We start from the raw sequence: 22475 nt of genomic DNA on the forward strand, positions 1-22475 counted from the left end.
ACAAGGATAAAATGAGAAAAGCCTATGGTACCCTGTTCATTAACATTAGTGCAAAAATTCCAAATAAGATAATAACAAATGGAATTCCAGAGATATACAAATACTTCAAACCATTATTGCCTGTTTGGATTTATTCCAAGAATAATTTGATTAGAGAGGTGCAAAGGTAGCCCAGTGGTAGAATTCTTGCTTGCCATGCAGGAGACCCAGGTTTGATTCGCAGTCCATGCACATCCCCGAAAACAAAACAAATGAACAAAAAACAAGCAAAAATTCAACAAATGGTGCTGCAATAATGGGATATTCACATGGAAAAATAATGAAATGTGACCCTGCCATGCCATACAAAAAAAAAAACAAAACAGTTTGAGTAAACATATGAAAATATTTTAATGAAACTTGCCACATTAACAAATTAGGAAGAAATAAAAACCATGATTACCTCAAAAGATTTGGGGAAAAAAAGCCTTTGGTAAAATTCAACATTCATTCCTAATTTTTAATATAAATTATCAAATGAGAAGTGAAAATAATTTTCCCTAACTTAGTAAAATGTATTTGCAAAAACTATAATACAGCTTCTTTGGAAAACTGTTTGGCCATTCCTCAAAAAGTTAAATAAAGAGTTTCCAGAAAAAAAAAAAAAAGAGTTCCCATAAGACCTAGCTGTTCCACTTTTAGATATATCCCCAATAGAACTGAAAATACATGTATATGCAAAAATTGTACAGGAATATTCATAGCAGCACTATTGAAAATTACTAAGAAATGGAAAACACCCAAGTGTTCATCAATTAATGAGTGAGTAAAGAAATAGTTGAATATTAATAAATAGGATATTAGTCAATAAAAAGTAATGAAGCACTGATACATGCTGCAACGTGGATGAACCTTGAAAATATTATATTACATAAAAGAAGCCAGATACAAAAGGTCACTTATTATATGACTCCCTTCATATGAAATGCCTAGAATAGGCAAATCTACACAGACAGAAAGTACATTAGTAGTTGTCAGGAACCAGGAGAAGGGAGAAATAGCAATTGACTACAAATGAGTGTGGGGTTGATTTTTGGGGTAATGAAAATTATTCTCAAATTAGCAGTGATGATTGTACAAGTTTGTGCATATATTAAAAGCACTAAATTGTACACTTTAAAAGATGAATTTTATGGTATATAAATGATATCTCAGTAATGTTTTAAACTACAATCAAAATAATATTCAATGGTGAAATGTAAAATGAATTCCTTTTAAAAATAGGAATAAGTTAGTATGACTCCTATTACCACATCAATTCAATTTAGTACTGCCAACCCTAGCATGTGGAAAAGGTAATGTAAGAAGGATTGAAGTTAAAAGTAAAGAAACAAACACTCATTGTGGTTTGATGCCATGATTGTCTATAGAAAACTCAAAAGAATAAGCAGAAAAGTTGTTAAATTGTAAAGAAGTGCTCCAGCAAAGAAGCAAATATAATATCTATATACAAAATTCAATTGCATTTCTATACATTGGCAAAAACAGAAAATGAAATTTAAAAATACTGTTTTCATTATGAATAGCATTATTAAGTCTTGGGAATGAAAGTAACAAAATGTGTGTATGGTTTGGTGTGGAAAATAATGAAAGTTTATTAAAAGACCCTAAAGATAGGAAGATTCAGTGTCTTAAAAGTGTTAACTTTCCTGGAATAGATCTAGCAGTGTTTCACAATTCTGTCTCCATGTTAAAATTCCCTAATAGGTGTGAAACATATCTCTATCTAATATTTATGCAAGGTAATAATAAATAATAGAGTAGTATATGGAAACTCCATATTTTCAGCATGATTTTTCTCTAAACTTCAACTTCTATAATTAAAAATCATATTAAAAATATCTCTGTACCTGAGCATTCCCCAACCCCTCAAGAACAAGTAAATCAGATTTTCCCCATAAATAAAATGTTTTTGGAGCACAGCCATTCTTATATACAATTAGAATTTAGAATATGTAAGAACGCCTATGATTCTGAAAGAAAAAAAACACCTCAATTAAAAACATCCTCAAGGAACCAAGATGGCAGCTTAGTGAAGTGTGGGATTAGCTCCAGAGCAGCTAGTAAATAGCTGGGAACAATACAGAACAACTGCTGAGGCCACGTCAGTGACTGGACACACATCATACCCCAGTCTGGACAAGCTGGACCAGCTGCAAGCCCACTCAGAACCATGAGTTCCCCAAGCCACAGTGGCTGGGGCCCCTCCCCCACAGGCTGCTTCCCAGAGGGGAACAGAAAGGGATTTTACTAGCAGCAGGGTCTGAGCATAACCAAGCTCCAACTGTGGAATTAATTAACAAATTCTGACTATTAAAATTGGCCCCCAGCTCAGCTGAACCTTGAGTAAAAGCTGAGTTTGCTGGGTTTTGCCCCAGTGTAGAGGGACCAGGGCTGACAGAAAAAGAAAAAAAAAAACAGGTTTTTTGGATTGGACAGCACAAAATACTTGAAGGGGTCTGGGCCCTGAAGGAAAGGAGGGGGAACATAAGGCCTGGAGATACACAGAGCAACATACCAATTTAAGCTCCTGATTGGCAAACCAGAGGAACGTGGATCCTGATCTGAAAAGGATTTTTTCTTTTCTTTTTAGTGGCTGTGATTTTACAGCTTGACTGCTCTTTGGATACAACTGCAGGGCTTCTCAGGCTCCAATTGCCCCAGGCATGGGCAGAATTAAGCTTGATTGGGAGTTTGCCTAGAGGCTGTCCCTTCTCTAGGAGAGGGGTGGGGCCCAGCTCAGGTGGAATCCCTCCCTCAAGGAATTCAAACCCCAGGGTCTGGAAAATTGAAGCAGTTAAAGCCAGCCTACAACCTTTCCCTTGTGTCAACCATGCCCCCAGCAAGGAGAGTCTGATGAAGTTAAAAGTACCTCATCACCTTATGCTGGTGGGACCTGCAGGCAGACAAGCACCACATACCTGGCAGGATAGGAAAAACACAGAGTTCAGAGGCTTCATAGGAAAGTCATTCAACCTGATGTCTCACCCTCAGGGAAAACTGATGCAGGTGATTCTTTCCTCCTGCAAGGAGGCCAGTTTGGTCTGGGAAAATATGACTGCAGTTTATAATACCTAAGTAGACCCTCCTAAGGGAAAAAAACACCATACAGGCAGGACAAGAAGCAAGAACTGAAAAATTCCAATCTGTTAAACAAAACTTAAGCTAGAGGTCTAGAATAAGCTGAACTGAAAGTCAAAGAACATATAGACAACAAAGTCATCCAGCAAGAAAATCCTAGGAAAAAAAGTGAAAACAATCTCCAGAATGAAATAATTAAGGAAATTAAATGCCTAGACACCAGCAAAAAATAATTAATGATACTAGGAAAATTGAAGATATGGCCCAGTCAAAGGAATAAACCAATAATTCAAATGAGATAAAGAATGTTTGAACAGACATGGAAAACCTCATCAAAAATCAAATCAATGAATTGAGGGAGGATATAAAAAAGTCAAGGAATGAACAAAAAGAAGAAATCAAAATCTGGAAAAAGAAAACAAACTTATGGAATGAAAGGCACAGTAGAAGAGAGAGAGAAAAAAAGAACCCTACAATATTAGATTTTAAGAGGCAGAAAATAGGATTAGTGAACTGGAGGATGGGACATCTGAAATCCAACAAGCAAAAGAAAATACAGGGAAAAGAATGGAAAAATATGAGCAGGGACTCAGGGAATTGAACGACAACATGAAATGCATGAATATACATGTTGTGGGTGTCCCAGAGGAGAAGAGAAGGGAAAAGGAGGAGAAAAACTAATGGAAGAAATTATCACTGAAAATTTCTCAACTCTTATGAAAGACTTAAAATTACAGATCTAAGAAGTGTGGCATACTCCAAACAGAATAGATCCAAATAGACCTACTCCAAGACACTTACTAATCAGAATGTCAGATGTCAAAGAGAAAGAGAGAATCTTGAAAGCAGCAAGAGAAAAAAAAATCAATCCATCACATACAAGGGAAGCCCAATAAGACTATGCATAGATTTCTCAGCAGAAACAATTAAGGTGAGAAGTGGTATGATATATTTAAGATACTAGAAAAGAAAAACTGCTGATCAAGAATTCTATATCCAGTAAAATCCTTCAAAAATGAGGGGGAAATTAAAATATTTTCAGACAAAAATCACAGAGAGAATTTGTGACCAAGAGACTGGCTCTGCAAGAAATAATAAAGGTAGCACAAGAGACAGATAGGAACAGACAGGAGAGAGCATTGTGGAGAAGAGTGTAGAATTGAAGACTATCAGTAAAGGTAAAAAGAAGAAAAATTAGATATGACATATAAAATCCAAAAGGCAAAATGGTAGAAGAAAGTACTACCTGTACAATAATATCACTAAATGTTAATGGATTAAAGTCCCCAATCAAAAGACATAGACTGGGAGAATGGATCAAAAAACAGGACCCATCTATATACTGTCCACAGGAGATGCATCTTAGAGCCAAGAATAAACATAGGTTGAAAGTGAACTGTTGGGAAAATATATTTCATGCAAACAACAATCAGAAAAGAGCAGGAGCAGTTATACTAATATCCAACAAATTAGACTTCAAATGTAAAACAATTGAAAGAGACAAAGAAAGACACTATGTATTATAAAAGGAACAATTGAACAGGAAGACATAACAATCATAAATATTTAAACACCCAGTCAGAGTGCCCCAAAATACATGAGGTAAACACTGAAAAGAGAAATAGACACATCTACCATAATAGTTGGAGACTTAATTTCCCTGCTGTAGAAAGAACATCTAGACAGAGGATCAATAAAGAAACAGGGATTTGAATGGTACATTAAATAGACTAGACTTAATAGACATTTATAGAACATTATACCCATAACAGCAGGATACAGGATTTTCTCAAGCGCTCATGCATCATTCTCAAAGATAGACCATATGCTGGGTCACAAAGCAAGTCTCAATAAATTTGAAATGATTGAGATCATACAAAACACTTTCTCAAGTCATAAAGAAATGAAGTTGGAAATCAACAATAGGCAGAGGGCCAGAAAATCCATAGATGTATGGAGGCTCAACAACACATTCTTAAACAGCCAGTGGGTCAAGGAAGAACTTACGAGAGAAATCAGTAAATATTTCAAAACAAATGAAAATGAAAACACAACATATCAAAATTTATGGGATGCAGCAAAGGTAATGCTAAGAGGGAAAATTATTGCTCTAAATGTCTATATCAAAAAAGAAGAAAGAGCAAAAATTGAGGAATTAATTGTCCACATGGAAGAACTAGAGAAAGAACAGCAAACTAACCCTAAAGCAAGCAAAAGGAAAGAAATAATGAAAAGTAGAGCAGAAATAAATGAAATTGAGAGCACAAAAACAATCAAGAAAATCAACAAAACCAGTAATTGGTTCTATGAGAAAATCAATAAGATTAATGGACCTTTAATGAGACTGACAAAAAGAAGAGAGAGGGTTCAAATAAATAAAATCAGAAATGAAAGAGGAGACGTAATCACGGACCCCACAGAAATAAAGGAGGTAATGAGAAGATACTATGAACAACTTTATGCTAATAAACTAGACAATGTAGTTGAAATGGACAACTTCCTAGAAAGGCGTTAACAACCAACATTGACTTGAGAAGAAATAGATGACCTCAAGAAACCAATCACAAGTAAAGAAATTAATTAGTCATTAAGAAGCTCCCAAAAAAGAAAAGTCCAGGACCAGATGGCTTTACCAAACATTCAAGAAAGAATTAGTACCAATCCTGCTCAAACTCTTCAAAAAAATTGAAGTGGAGCAAAGGCTACGTAACTCATTCTATGAAGCCAACATCACCCTCAAACCAAAGCCAGACAAAGATACTACAAGAAAAGAAGACCAATCTCTCTAATGAATATAGATGTAAAAATCCTCAATAAAATTCTTGCAAATCGAATCCAGCAGCACATTAAACGAATTATACACCATGACCAAGTAGGATTGAGCCCAGGTATGCAAGGATGGTTCAACATAAGAAAATCAATTAATGTAACATACCAAATCAACAAATCAAAGCAGAAAAACCACACAATCATCTCAATTGATGCAGAAAGGGCATTTGACAAAATTCAACATCTTTCTTGTTGAAAACACTTCAAAGGATAGGAAAAGAAGGGAACTTCCTCAACATGATAAAGGGAATATATGAAAAAACCACAGCTAACATCATCCTCAATAGGGAAAAACTGAAAACGTTCAGTTTTTTATCAGGAGCAAGACAAGAATGTCCACTCTCACCATTGTTATTCAACATTGCATTGGAAGTTCTAGCCAGAGTAATTAGACAAGAAAAAGAAATAGAAGACATCAAAATTGGAAAGGAAGAAGTAAAACTCTCACTGAGAGTCTGAGTGTCACTTATCTTTGGGGCTTTAGAAAACAGTAGTCCCACCCTTTCCAAGGGCCTATGCAGTGGCCCACCTTTCTCTGAATGCAACCTCAGGGGACATCAGGGAGACCACCTTTTTTGACTCTACCCACTCCCAGAATTAAGGCTGCAGCCTGGTTCTCTGCCATCCCTGGGGCACATGCTCAACCCTCCATATTGTGGCAACCAGGGTCTCCCCAACCCCCAAGAAATGTGCTGTACCCACTCCCAGGCCTGAGGCAGCACCACTCTTCCACTCCAATGAGGTAGAAGGCCCATTATCTGCCTTTGGGGCAAACTCACCCTCTCCATGTGCTTGGGTGGGTCCACTCTCCTGGCCCGAAGTTTCTTGTCTTTAGACTTCAGATTCCATAGTTATGCCCCTGAAGTTATTTTTCCTCTAATGTGCCCCTTTTCTGAGCCCCCCATTCCAGACTGGCAGCAGCTTTGTTTATATAGGTCCCAAAACACTCTTGTTGGCTTTCTATGTAGGATGCAAGGATCATGCCCATCAGACAGAAGGAGTTTCCACCAATACTTCCTGGATAACTCCATTTCCAATTTTGGATTTTTCTGAAGTGACTGACTGGTTCCACACTTGGTTAAACCCTCATGTGGAGCACTATTCTCTGGGGTCTTCCTTCCTGGAAGCCCAGAATTTTCCAGAACATCAATTTCTGGTTTGTTTGTACCCAAGAGTTCAGTTTTCAGCTTATCTCTTTCCTGTCACATTTCACTATAAGCTGTGAGGAGAAGCCAGGCTGCACTTTCAACATTTAGTTTGGAAATCTCTTCCACTAGATATTCAAGTTTGTGGCTTTTAAAATCTGCCTTCCAGCCAAAGCCACTAGTCAATTTTGCCAGATTGTCTGCTATTTTAAAACAAGGATCACCTTCCCTCCAGTTTTCAGTAATAATTGCCTCATTTCTGTCTAAGGCATTATCAGAAGAATCTTTAGTCCACATTTCCACCAACAGTCACTTTAAAGCATTCTAGGCCTTCTCTATCAAGCTCATCACAAATCCTCCAGAATCTTCCCCTTATCCATTTAAAAAGTGGTTCCAACATATTTGGTATTTGCAAACCACAGCAGCACCCCACTCCCAGTACCAAAATCTGTTCTAGTTTGCTAGCTGCTGGAATGTGATGTACCAGAAAGGAATGACTTTTTAAAAAAGGAATTCAATAAGTTGCTATTTTACAGTTCTAAGACCAAGAAAATTTCCCAATTAAAGCAAGTCTATAAAAATGCCCAATCTAAGGCATCAGGGAAAGATGTCTTGGTTCAAGAAGTCCAATGAAGTTCAGTTTTTCTCTCACAACTGGAAAGGCATATGGCGAACATAGTGGCATCTCCTTGCTTTCCCTCCAAGCTTCTTGTTTCATGAAGCTATCTCCTGAATATGGCAGGTGGCATATTCCTTCTTCTCCAAGGGTCTCTGGTTGCATGGGCTCTTGCTCTTGTCATTCTCATCACCCTGTTCTGGCTCTGCTTTCTTGGAATCTTGACATTTTCAAAAGGGACTCTTTCCAAAATTCTTCCTCTTTTAAAAGATTCCAGTATACTAATCAAGACCCATGTGGAATGGGTGGAGTCATGTCTCCATCTACTCAAGTTCCTACCCACAATTGGGTAAGTCACATCTCTACAGAGACAACCTATTCATGCTTCCAACCTACATTATTGAATAGGAATTTAAAGAAATGTTTGCTCCCATAAGATTAATTAGGATTAAAACATGGCTTTTCTGTGGTACATAACCAGCACAGAGTGAGTCCTAGACTAGAATGGGGCATTTATTTTAGGGTAACATTTGTGAGTAAGTCTACAGTGACAAAGATATTCCCTTAATTATTGTAGTGCCTTTTTACCTAGTATCATTTTTCCCCATTCCCAATCATTTTAACATTGCTCTCTGAATAATCTTTCAGCAAATTACTGATCTATCACTCTTCCTCCTTATAAATATCCAGAATGTCCATTTATTTATAGGATAAGTTCTAAAACTTCTTAGCAAAGCTATAGTTTTTCATTTTTGGGAACCAAACTGCCTTTGCATGTCTATCTCTTGTACCTACTCTATAATTACCATGTTCTCCAGTTACAGGGAACTTAACACTTTCTCTGAAGACACTGTGTTCTTTCGAGTATCTTCAGCTTTCTTCCTTCTATCAAGCATGCCTATATACAGCATCTTCATCTGGTGAGCTCAATCCTTAGTACCTTGCTGAAATTCAACCTCCTTAGAAAAGTTTCTCCTAGTCTCCTAGGAAGAATTAGTTGCTCCTACTTCAAATCTTTCTTAGTGCTCCAATAAAATTGAAGCAATCCATATTTTTGAAAAGCAATTGGAAAATAATTGTCAAAGGGTAAAATCCACATAATCTGATACAAAACTTCTACCAATAGGAATGTATGTGCACAATGATAAGCTTTTTTAGAAATCGCCTGGAAACCTCTAAAGTTGTATATCAGAAGGAGATTGATTATGTAAAGATCAACAAAGTGTGTTCTAAATGAAAAAAGCAAGATATAGATTAATGTATATAGTACAATATGTCTGTGCACATTTATGAGTAAGGAAAATATCTGGAAAGAAATTTAAGAAATTGTGAATAGTGTTTATCTTGGGGTAGGAGAACTGAGTGTTCAGAGTGACAGTATTACTTTTCATTTTAATGCCTTTATATTTAAAATACAAATAAAATATGTTTTATCACATGCATGTTTTCTTTTTTTTGATAAAAGAAGTTTAAGATGTGAAAACTCAAACCTCTTAAAAATGAAAAATTATTTTGTAGCACTGCCATTACACTGTGGTTTACCTGCTTACATGTTAGATTTTTCCACTTGACAGTGGGCAACTTGAGTATAAACACATCTTATTCAGCTTCATATTCCCAGTGTCTAAGACAGTACCTAATAGTAATAGGCACTCAGGTGACTGAATAAAAGAGTTGATAGTTAGAGGAATGAATATATGACCAATTGATGGAATGAATGGATAAATGAATGGTAGATAGTAAGCTCAAGTTCATTAAAGGACAGTTCAATTCTTCAGTCACTCCTCTATGGTACCTCTTCTATGTATTCAAGATTCATTATTAGAGGAAACTCAGGAAAAACCACAATTACTTTGCATTCAGAGGTGACCTATTTGATGAAGACTACAGAATGATATTAATTATGCATGGGAGCAATGAAGAACATTTCATCCTAGACTATATCAAAAGCAAGTCACTGTGAAATGAACTGAATGATTTAACACCCAATGCATAAAAGGTCCTCCTCACTTTAAAGGTCTTCAGGACAGACTCTTAATTTGATTTCTGTTTTGTTGTGCTATCTTCATTTTATGGTCTTTAGTTCTCCTTATTAGAAATGTAATTTTTAAGGGTCAAATTAATTTAATTTCACTTTGGCTTTGGGATGCTTGAATGCAAGGTTGTGAAAACCACTAGCTTAAAACAGGTGCTCCGCAAAACTTTCTGTCAAACCTCCCTAAGTCACTAGGACAACTTCAAGAAACTAATCAGGAGAGCATGGGGCTATGCTGTGCTAATAAGGAGAAATTATGGATCTTCTACACACTGTTCCAACATCAGAGGGTGACATTGTCACTGCTCACACTGCCTCCCATACCCTCATAGCCTGCAAGGCTGGCCTTACCCTTTTCAATCTCTCAGAATCCTATGCCTTCTTTAAGGTGCAACTCAATTCTCTCTCTTCTGTAATGCTTTTCCTTATTGCTTCAGCCAGAATTATCTCTCCCTATTCTAAATCACTTGTTTAGAATTGAACATGTATCTCCTCTTTTATCTTCTATTTATCTCTTTTATTATTTTTAGCTCCTCACATGAATTGTGAGATTCTGTTGTTCAAGAAACATGTGTTACATTACTTTTTATCCCATCTTCCTCCCTATCCCATTCTAATCAATGGTCTTTAAATTTTTTGGTGTCAAGGGCAACTTTGAGATGCAAATTCCAGAGGAAAATATGCATAAACACAGAGTAAAACTTTCCATATATTTCCAGGGGTCCATATATATCTGATCTAATACATGTTCAATTTAATTTTGATTATGATTAGAGAGGCAACATCAGCTACAGTGAAGAACTTTGGTGCTAAAGCATTTGGGTTTGTATCTCAGCCCTCATGCTAACTATCTGTGTGACTTTGGACAAATTACTTAACATTTTCTGCATGTTGATTTTACCTTTCTGTAAAATGGGAATAATAACAGCACTTCCTCTTAAGGCTGTTTTGAAGACTGAATAAGAATACAGCAGGGTTTAGCTCGTAATCTCATTTAATAAATGAGTTTATGATTTTCCTAAATTCTTAAAACTAAATAGGTAAAGGAGCCAGGATTTCAATCTGGATTTGTTTTACCCAGCCAGACAGGGTACAGATACGGACTGAACCATTTGCTAGCTACTCAAACTTGCTCAAAGTTTTACAATAGGGTAGGCCATGGTGGCTCAGCAGGTATCACCTGCCAAGCTAGAGAACTGGGTTCAATTTCTGAAAGATGCTTTACAATGGTCTCCAATATAATTCACTTCCCTTCACAAATGCAAGCAATATTTAGTACCTTTGTTATGTATAGATAGTATTGAGGAAAGTGCCTGAGGCAACAAAGAAAGTAGAAGTAAGGCACAGTTTCTGTCTTTAAGGACTTTACAATCTCCTTGCCTAAAGAAGATTCAGGGATGATAAATAGTAAGGAAGCCTTAATAAGTGAAGTGTAAATGATCTGTGAAGGCTGTAGCATGTGAATCAAAGGAAGTAGGCAGGGCCATCTGAAAAGGCTCAGTGGGCTGATGGGGCAGACATAGCTTTCTTTTGTGGGTTTTTCACTGCATCCCAAAGCATTCAGTAGAGGCTGTTACCCAATTATTTTCAGATCTTTAGTGGGCTTCTGTTTTTAGTCTCTTATCATTTTTTTCATTTGATTTTACTGATCTTCTGATACTGCTGCATAGGCTCAAAGCTGAGTAAACTGCTGCTTCAGCATTTCATCATTTAACATTGTAACCGATGCCTGGCTGGCAATGATGCCAGCTGAGCCCCGATCCAGGTTTGAGCGTCTTGAAACTAAAATAATTTAGAGAGGAGAGGGTCAGTTCATATAAATAATAAAGTTCATTAAAGAGAAGTTTATTAAAAATAAAGAGTACATGTTAGAGAGGTTAACGTGGATGTGCCCAAGGAAGGGACGCACATTGGGTGGAGTGGGCCAGCATGTTTTACAGGAAAGTTTTGTAGGTAGCAGGTCTCTATAGTAACCTTTAAATACTAGGTATCTTCTTTGTTTTAGGAGGAGACAGTTAGGAGAATTGTGCTTTGTTGTCACATACATAAAATTTGTATTTTGGCAAATGGTTAACAATTTTTATGACCTTATGCTTCCAATTATTAACTAAGAGTTTGCTTTAGACCCAGAATTTTACAAGCTTTTATGGTTTGGGGAGATTCTGGGGCCTTGGAAAATTTTGTCCCAGGAAGTTTGCAGTTCTGTATTAGTTCCTTTGGAGCTAATTAAGAAACAAGGGACTTGAAGTTGTCTGTTAACTCTTTCAGAGCTGAATAGGAAACCAGGGATTTACAGCTGTCCTATTTCATCCTGCTTCAACATGGAGATATATATTGCATCTTTGTCAAATATTTAATTTATCTTTTAAACCACTTTGATGACTTAGAAGACCATTTAGGATAAGTCTAGTCTTATTGTATGACAATTAGCTCTTGTTGCCAAGAATGGACTGTACAGATTTTCTAGAACATTGTGAGACATTTTTCCAGTTTTGAAGAATCTGACTCCTTCTTTGACTTCTGTCCTGAAAAAAATTTCTCACCCTCTAAACAGATTGAGATAGCATGGGTAAATCCCCATGGACAATTAGAGATATTTTCTATTCATGTTCATGCAGTTGGATTAAAGAGAATTCTTGCAACAATAGTATAAATAATCAAAATGGGTTATTGGAAGCACAATCTTTAAGAAAAGGACATTGATATAGGGTGAACGTTGTCCAGAAAATTATTGAGAGCATCTACATAAATTTTTCTGACCTTTACTCAAATAAAGTCTCATTTTTGACCTGCTGAATTCGCTGTTTCACTGGTTTCTCAACTGTGCTAAGGGCCATTGATCCAGTCTGTAAATTTTTCCTCCTGAATTATCTTCATACATTCTGCTCCTTCTGCCCGGAGTCCTTTTCCCCAGATTCTACCTATTTAACTCATGCTTTCTCTCTCTCTTTTTTTTTCCATGTGAGTATCTCATTATTGCAGCACTCATGCTTTATCTCTTGGCTCAGATATCACTTCTCAGGGGAAACTTCCCCTGACTTTCATAGCCATGCCAATTATATTATTTTAAATTTGAATGACACATGTCATTTTTCCTTCAAAGCACTTGCAACAGGTTTAATTTTATGTTTGTTCAATTATTTTATTAATGTCTGTCTTTTCCTACTAATACTATAGTTCTTGATGGCAGGGACCTGAACACGCAGCACATCACATGGCTCATAGTTGGTGCTTAATAATTATTTGTAGTAAGAATGAATGGATTTGTTTTCCCTAATTAGACTGTGTTAATTTCCCTGTAAGGTTCAGATTTACACTTTACTTTAGCAAAACTGATTATATTCACAAAAATGTAATGCTCATGTAAGTCAGTGGCAAGTTAGGAATGGAAGATTATTTACTTGGTGACAGAACATAATTAATCAGGTTGCCTCATAAAATTTATGATTTACAGAAAATTCCCTATCCTATGATTTAACATTTTGGACTACACTGTACCAGAAGTGTCAAAACAATGTTTAATATTGTAAACCCAATATTTCAGTAATTTGAGAAATGTAATTCTCTCTTTTGAGATAATTGTCCGTGTTTGGAATCTTAACTTTTTTCAGGGAATGTTATAAGGAATTTCCATCAGACAATGACAGATTTTCAGTAGCTATAGAAATAAGGTGACATCACTACAAAAATTAATGTCTAAATTCAAATATACAAATCAGAGACTGTGTTTTCCTCATATGCTGGTCAACAGGAGGCACAAAATTTAAATTGTTGTTAGAGTTTAAACTGTCTTTTTTTACTCTGACTTGAGGATAGAGATTGATTGATCCATAAAGGTAACTAAAGCACCTTGCACAACTACTGGAATGTGGTAAATTCTTTCATTATCTTGCTCTCTGTAAATATGAAATTGACATTTCCAAACTTGTTGACAATAAGTGCAATGAAACGTTCGTAGAATGAAAGTCAAACGATCTGGTTTCTGATCTCCTTGTCTCAACTATGCCAATAATTAACCATGAAAACTTAGACAAGTTATTTACTATCCCCCTGCCTCATTTCTTTTATCTGTCAAATTTGGCTAATCATACCTGATGTGTATAAATAATTGTGGTATGGAGAACAACAAATGAGATGACAAATGTGGAAATGTTTTGAACAGGAAACAGTATCATTCAGATGCAAGGATGATGGAAGTCCTGTGCTGTGAATAGCAACATATACAATCAAGCTATAGAGAGTGTTACTTTCAAGCAAAGTGAAAAGATTGAGTTTCATTCTCTGGAAGCTTAGGTCACATAGGCTAACTTGTATAATCATCCCCATATTCATCAGCAGGGTTCAATTCAGCATTGAAAGGACCCTATAAATCTTTCACTTCCCCTCTTGTTCTGCTAGCTGAATCAGACCTTGTGAAAGTATCCCCTCCAGTGTGTAATATTTTGAAAAAACTTTCAAGAAAACTCTGTGCCCAGGGATTGCTGATTCAGCACAGTGAATGAGGTGACAGATGTGTTTGTAACATTTCATTGGCAAGAACCTGGTCGATCCAATTCTACATGAATAAGGAGATCCCTGTCTGGTAAAAGAAGCACATTGCTTACAAATCAAAACATGTTTTTCTGAGTTTGAAAGCACTTGGCATTTGGACCTAAAAGGTATCACCATGTTTTAATGGCACTGTTCCATGCATTAAATAGTCCATATTTAATTCATGGCACATAGTAATCCTTTTTCCTTCTTGTGCTTCCTTTATAGCACAGCTTTTAGAAAATGTACCCTACAGTGTGATATTTCCTACCACAGGACATGGAGTAGGAAAGCATTCTTTTCTATGATGCATAAAAATTAAATAAAAATTACTCATAAGTATTATTGAAGACAAATAATTCTCTCTGGCTTAAAAAATCACTATGCTGTAACTGTTTTACTCAAACACCTAGAGTCTTAACAGGCAAAGCTTTACATTTTGGTGTTTCTAAACTTCAGTAAAACAGTGTTTTGCTGAATCTTGTCCACACTTATTAACTGCCAGACACAGAAGGCATTTTATTATTTAGAAAATATTATAATAAGACCATAAAACACATGTGCCCAGTAATGGGTCGCAGATTGGTAGGGGGCTAGGAGTACTGGTAAATAATCTGAATGGCCCATCTTCAAACAGGTTTTCAAAAGGAAGCCATTCATACTAATTAAACAGCATGCATAGAGATTACTTGCAGAGATACTTATCTTTTTTAAAGCAGACAGAGTACAGTCCAGTTAACTATTGGAATGAAGTAACACATGAGTTCTCTGTTAGAATAAAATCTGAACTTCTCCAAAGGTAGCTAGTTGAAAAGAAAAACAAAACATTTGTTTTTACTCTAAAGTCATATTTCTATGTCTTTCCCTTTCAAGTGATTCATTTTTTTCATGCCATGGAGAAAACAGACTTACTGAAAGTAATCTAAGGGAAATAAAGGAAAGCTTGAGGAGAATAAAATTAAATATACTTTTGCCAAATGTACTTTAACATTCTTTGAATACATGCAGTGTTTTTATCGAGTTGATTTACATGCAAGTATGGAAAGTCAGCCAACATTTTGAATCTGCCAGAGCTAATAGCACATTTGATTTTCATCTCTGTCCCCATCTGTCTGTGGAGACTAATGACTGCTGAGAAAGAGATCACAGCTGCTTTTCATCTTCATTTTGGGAAATACATTTTTATTCAGACTTATCATTATGTATTTTCATTTCCTGAAGTTATAGAGACAACTTAGATGGAGTCATTTCCAGATGGCAAGGCAGCTCTTCTTCCTATTTAGGTTCATTGGATGCTATGAAGCCTACACCAGAGGTCATGCTTTGACAATTGAAATGGAGATGTACTGGTTCTGACCTTCTGAACATCATTTTTGGTATCCTTCTCATATATCCCAGCCCTATATCCTGGCCTCAGTGAAGTGGTTTTCCCAGATTTGCCATTACTTGGCTTTAGCTCATGTTATTGGCATAAAGACTAAAGGCTTTATATCATACTTAAATTTCTTGAACTTGATTACTTCATTTAAGGTGGTTACGTAAGTGAATATCCTTGTTCTTAGGAAATGTACATGGTAGTATTAAGTGTTCAAAACATGATTTATGTAACATACTCTCAAGTGTTCATAAAACAGATTGATAAATAGGCAGGCAGGCAGACAGACACATAGATGGGTAGATGAACTGATAGATTGATGGATAGTTACACAGAATGCTGTGGCGAAAGTGGTAAAATGTTAAAATGGGTGGATCTGAGTATCTGGGGGGACAGGGGCATTTTGGGATTCTATTTATGGGGTTTGCTTTATTTTTGTAACTTTGCTGTAAATTTGAAAATATTTCAAAATTAAAAGTTAAAAATAGGGACAAAAACAGTGCCTTTATGCCAATGACTCACAAATCTGTCATCAGCTTTAATATTGCTCCTGAGTGCCAGTTATATATATATAAACAAAACTACCTTTTCCCTATTTGATGACTATTTGAACTTTGAATTTTAACATGTCTACCATATAGCCCATTACTCAGGCTAAAAAATCCAGGAAAAATCCTCGATTCATTTATTTTCCTAGCTCCCTTTCTCCACTTTCATCACTAAATGCTGTTGATTTTTCTTTCATATTATATCTTAAATCCATCTACCTATCTGCATCCCCATTTTCAGCAACCTAATCCAAGCTACCAACATCTTTCACTTATACCATTAGAATAGCCTAGTAATAAATCTCCCTACTTCCACTCTTGACCTTCTAAAATATATTTTCCACCCTGCCACCAGAGTGATTTTTTTTTCAAAAATCTTTTTACTCCTATGCTTAAACATCTTCCAATGGCTGTCCCATATGACAAGAATAAAGTCCAAACCTTAAACCATGGCATGTATGGCCCTTGTGTGATATTCTCCATATACTTCTTATTTCTGTTCCTTGAATATGCAAATCTTATTTTAAATTTAGGACCTAAGCACTTGGTATTCTCTCTGCCTGTAATAACAAAACTCTGCAAAGATAGCTGCTTGTCCAAGATTTCAGCTTAAGTGAAAACTAATCAGAGCATCATTTCTTGGTCACCTAATTAAATACAGTCCTGGTATTAGTAACTGAATTTCTTTTTTTAATTTCTTCATTACTTTATTTTTGTTAATGTCTGTGCAAGAGAAGAATGTAAGCTGCGTGATCACAATCATTTCATTTGCCTTATGTACTATATCTCCAGAACCTAGAAAAGAACCTTATACAATGTAGGCCTTCAATGATTTAGTGAAATACATACGATAGATCCTCTTTACCACCCAATTTAATATTATAACCCACTTCCTCCAGGTCATTCTCTAGCCTATTAACCTATTTTTTATTTCATAGCACTTTTCATTGACTGAAATGATCACATTCATTTATTGTTTTTTTTTTATTGTATATCTCCCTTAACTTGAATGTAAGAGTCATGAGAGCAAAAACCTCATCTATCTTACTTATCATTGAATATTCAGCATCTATACCTATATCAGTGTTTGGGACATGGTAAGAGCTCAGTAAATATTGGGTGGTTAAACAAAGGAATCTTGATGGAAAAGTTGCAGAAGGTAAAAATGTGTATTTTATTTCACTCTCTCAAACAGCCAAGTCCCTGCAATTGAGGCCCTAAGAAGGGAATAGGTATTTGGATAGTGTTATAATATTAATTACAATTAAAATTTATGGAGAACATAATTATAGCAGGAATTGTTCTGAATGCTTTACATGTGTTAAAATTAATGTCACACTAAGCCTATGGAGGAGGTGTGGTAGTTAGAGGCAGTTGTCAACTTAGCCAGGTGAAGGTACTTAGTTCTGTTGCTGTGGACATGAGCCAGTGGTACATGAGCTTCATCTGTTGCTGATTACATCTGCAGTTGGCTAAAAGGCGTGCCTGTTGCAATGAATGACATTTGATTTAATTGGCTGGTGCTTAAATGAGAGAGCTCAACATAGCGCAGCCCAAGTAGCTCAGTATACCTCATCTCAGCACTCACAGCTCAGCCCAGGCCTTTGAAGATGTAGAAAGAAATCACCCCAGGGAAAGTTGTTGGAACCCAGAGGCCTGGAGAGAAGGCCAGCAGAGATCATCCTGTGCCTTCCCACATAAGAAAGAACCTCAGTTGAAAGTTAGCTGCCTTTCCTCTGAAGAACTAATGAAACAAATCTCCTTTTATTAAAAGCCAATCCATCTCTGGTGTGTTGAATTCCAGCAGCTAGGAAACTAGAACAGGAGGTGCTACTATCAACTCCATTTAAAAAATTAAGAAACTGAGATATGAGGGAAAAATTATTAAGCTTAGTTTACTTTTAATATTGTTGCTGTTATCTCTCCCCCAACTTGAAGGCCAGAATTTGGACTTAGACTTACACTATTGAACTTGGGAGAGTTCATCTTCTTAAGAAATTCAATAATGCTTTTAACACAGAACTTAGAGTATGGTAAGATTTCAATAAAAGTTTGTTGAAGAATGAATGGATTCATTCCTATAAGTTATCTACCTGTGGCATAGCCCCAGCACCTTGAGTGGCTGAGAAAGTTAGTTTTCAGTATCTCAAGGTCAACATTAAATCCAGGAGCTTCTGTGAGTTATTTTTTTTCCTGAATCTCAATTATGCTTGTTTCACCCTAGACCCAGAATGTACATAATTCAGAACATCAGTGAAAAAAAATTGAGACCCCATTGGTGAACACATTGGGGATAACATTGTTATCCCTGTTCTGAGATGTTGTCATTATAATTCCTACTATTCATTCAAAAAACATTTCCTACTTATCCTAGGAAGGTAGGATACCACCACCTCTTCAGCTTCTTTCCTAGATGACTTTAGAGGAAATTCTTTCTTTAGACAAAGAATCTTTGTATCAGTAGCAGAAAGTTATCCTTAGTATAAGGGGCTTTAATTATTTTATGTTTGAATTACTGTGTACTTCAGGACATTTAGAACCATAATATCTTATTATAGTGGTTTATTGAGGTACTAAGCTCAACTTTAACTTCTAGGAATCACTTTGAGGTCTAAAATTGCCTGTAAATCTTTCTAATATTACTGCAGAGATTGAAAGTGCAATGGGACCCTGAATAGGGAATGAAACGTATAAACTTTTTGAATTCCCATTAAAGCCTGGGACTTTATTCCTACTCTCTCTTTGCATGGATTATGAAAAAACTAAATAGGCAATCCACTCATCAGCCACATGGTAAATTATCCTTAAAATTAATAGTAAATTAATATGTTCATATTTCTAAGATTTTAATAATTATATTTATATGCTAAGATATGTCAGCAGCTAGTTGAAATAAGGGAACTTCAACTTCATTATTATTAATCCTTCAGCTGTTAGGTAGACTATTGATCTGAATATAACAAATATTAGCAGAAGACTGATTTTTTTTAAGCCAAGGCTAGAATCCACCTCCCTATAGTTCATGTCTCCATAGTATAGCATACACAGTAGCCTTATGGAAAGAGGGAAAAATAATCCATATAAATACATAAAATGGCGTCAATAGATGGCAATCACAGAATAAGGAATTCCTTTGGAGCTACGGCCCAGATTATCTGAGTTTGTTATTATTTTACATAAACTTTCTCCTGCGCTGTGTCTTCTCTGTAATGGCTGGAGTATCCCTTGGAAAAGGAGAATGTACCTCCATATAAGTTTGGTCCAGATCACAGGAAAGCTAATACAACCTGATATCTCTTTTGAAAATGCTAAAGAAAGTAGGTCAGGGAAGCTGAATCTGAAATCTCATTTCAAGTGACAAATTTCTTTAAATACTAGAGGCCTGAAAAAGAGTCTATGAATAAAATGTGAACTTAATTTTCTCACCCTGAACTACTTTGCAAATGTTAAAATATGATTTCAATTAATTACTATCTTAACATGTTTTCTTAAGCATCCTGACCCAAATTATCAATAGGCAGCATTATTGTTATACATTATATTCTGTCCATCTAAGACAAGTGATTCATATCTTTAAGGTCAGCCAGTGTCAGTTTAATAAAGGACCATTAATTTAAAGGTAATAGCAATGTTACCAAATCCAGGAAACATTTGAGAGAGGTTTCCAATATCTCCCATATCTACCAATATACTGAGCAGCATTATTCACAATTGCCAAAAGATGTAAGCAACCCAAGTGTCCATCAACTGACGAATGGATAAACAAAATGTGATATATACATGTTTTTGTTTGCAAGATGCCAGAGTGTGATATACCAGAAATAGAGTGGCTTTTTAAAATGGGAATTTGTTAAATTGCAAGGTGACAGTTCTAAGGCCATAAAAAAAGTCCAAATTAAGGCACCAACAAGAGGGTACCTTCACTTGAGAAAAGCCGATGAAGTTTGGGATTTCTCCTCAGCTGGAAGGGCACATGGCAATGTCTGCTAGCTTTCTATCCTAGCTTCTTGTTTCATGAAGCATCCCCAGTGCATTTTCCTTCTTCATCTCCAAAGGTCTCTGGCTGTATGGGCTCTGTTAGTTCTGGTGGCTCTGGTGGCTCTAAAGCTTTTTCCAAAATGATCCCCTCTTAAAGGGCTCCAGTAAGAAACCCCACCTTGAGTGGGTGGAGACATATCTCCATGGAAACCATCTAATCAAAAGTTACGATCCACAATTGCAGGGTCCCATCTCCATGGAAACAATCAAAAAGGTCCCACCCAGCCATATTGAATGAGGATTAAAGAATCTGACTTTTCTGGGGTATGCGACAGACTCAAACTGGAACAACACAATAGAATAGTATTTAGCTGTAAGAAGGAATGAAGTCCTGATGAATGCAACAAAAGGGAGAACCTTGAACACATCATGTTGAGTGAAATAAGCCAGATACAAAAGGACAAATATTGTCTTATCTCACTGGTATGAAATCATTAGAGCACTCAAACTCTTAGATTCAGAATCTAGAATATAAGTTACCATGGGAAAAGGTGGGGATAACGTATAGGGAATGAACATTTAAAAGTATATAGTTTCTGTTTGAGACTATAGAAATATTTTGATGATGGAAAGTGTTTATAGTAACACAACAATTTGAACTTAATTAACAGCACTGAAATATATATCTGAATGTGGTTAAAAAGGGAAATGTTAGGTTGTACAAATGATATTAAAAAAAATTTTTTTGAAAAATCCGTGGAATTGTACTACACACACAGTTAATACTAAGTTAAACCATGGACTATTTACTTAAAGCACAATTATAATAATGGGCTGTCATCAATCGTACCAATGAAACACACCAATGTAAGCTATTATTAATAGGAGGTTACATGGGAATCCTGCATTTTATGCAGGACATTTCTGTAAATCCACAACTTCTCCAATAAACTTCTCCAATAATTATATCCTTTTGTGTTTTTTGTTTTCTTAAAGTTAAAATACTTAAATTGTACCACTAATTAGGTTTCACACTTAACAAGAAAAGTTGACCTTAATGCCTTCACATATTGACAAGGGAATCGCACTTAATTTGCATAAACTCATAGACATGAAGATGAGGAGATATACAGTAAATATTTATTTTGAACTCCCATTATACTCTATCACACATATTGCACATATTTTCCTATTTAACGCACATAAAAATTTTACCACTTGCATGTTAGTACCCTTCCCATTTTGAAGAGTGAACATGCCCAGGAATAGAAACAGTTGCCCAAGGCCATAGGCTAGAAAACATATCAGTCAAGATTTGAGCAAAAGTCATACTGAATTCAAACCCAGAATGTGTCCCAATTTACCACCTACCTTCTCTCACCACCTGCTCTCAAAGATCTTCTCTGATTCCCCTAGAAACCACAAAGTAGTAACAGACCAAAATCAGATAAGGGCATGCGTTTCTTGTATTTGGTGTATTTAAAACAAACACGAATATAGAAATGAATGAGCTTTAAATCCATGCTAATTCATTCTGTGTTCAGATGCAACTCCCTAAGGCAAAAAACAAAACAAAATGCAAACAAAAAAATTGATCAGATGAGAACATAAGTTGACATTTATTTCTTGTAACTACCTGTCCTACAGAGTTAGGATTTGATTTCAAACAGTATTTCCAATATACATTAAATGGTACAAAAATTGTAATTGGTCAACAATCAAACAGTACTTCCTAGATCATCTCCGAATCAGGAAGTGTCACAGAAACTTTAAGACCATATCTGCTGTGTTTTCTTAATTCAGAAAGTAAACTAATTAGACCTATATATCTTCCCAATCTTTGAAGAAAAACAAAAGAGAAAACAAAAAAGAAAAGCATAGGACACATTTTTAAAAGTAGCAAAATAAGAGACATCTTGTTAAGATTAAAATTTTATTCCTTATGAGGCTAGTTTGAAAACAAAACATTTTTGGAGTGGGATAAGGGTGGACTTAGTATGAGAATGAAGAGGTTAGTAGTCTTTGAGGCACTAACATACTTTATTCTGTTAAAACTCATTGTCATAAAATTTAATCTGGCATGATAGTCTACAGATAAACTTCATTAGAACATCTATAAAATTGTTCAAATAAGGCCACTTGTTCTGAATTCATTATTTTTACTTTATATTTTAAAATGCTTTCAAACTTGTGGGAGAGTTACAAAAATAATACACACCCCATGTAGAGAATTCCAACATACCTCACCAAGAAATGAAGAACCGCCAATTTTAACATTTTGTCACATTTGCCATATCAT

At 35.7% G+C, this 22475-nt stretch overlaps 1 pseudogene; it reads right to left on the minus strand.

Moving 5' to 3' along the window:
* Positions 1 to 11417: 11417 nt before the first annotated feature.
* LOC143671781 (nucleosome assembly protein 1-like 1 pseudogene) overlaps positions 11418 to 22475 on the minus strand; it is an 83300-nt pseudogene continuing 72242 nt past the window's right edge.

The sequence above is a fragment of the Tamandua tetradactyla genome, chromosome X (genome assembly GCF_023851605.1).
Source record: "Tamandua tetradactyla isolate mTamTet1 chromosome X, mTamTet1.pri, whole genome shotgun sequence".
NCBI classification, from domain to species: Eukaryota; Metazoa; Chordata; class Mammalia; order Pilosa; family Myrmecophagidae; genus Tamandua; species Tamandua tetradactyla.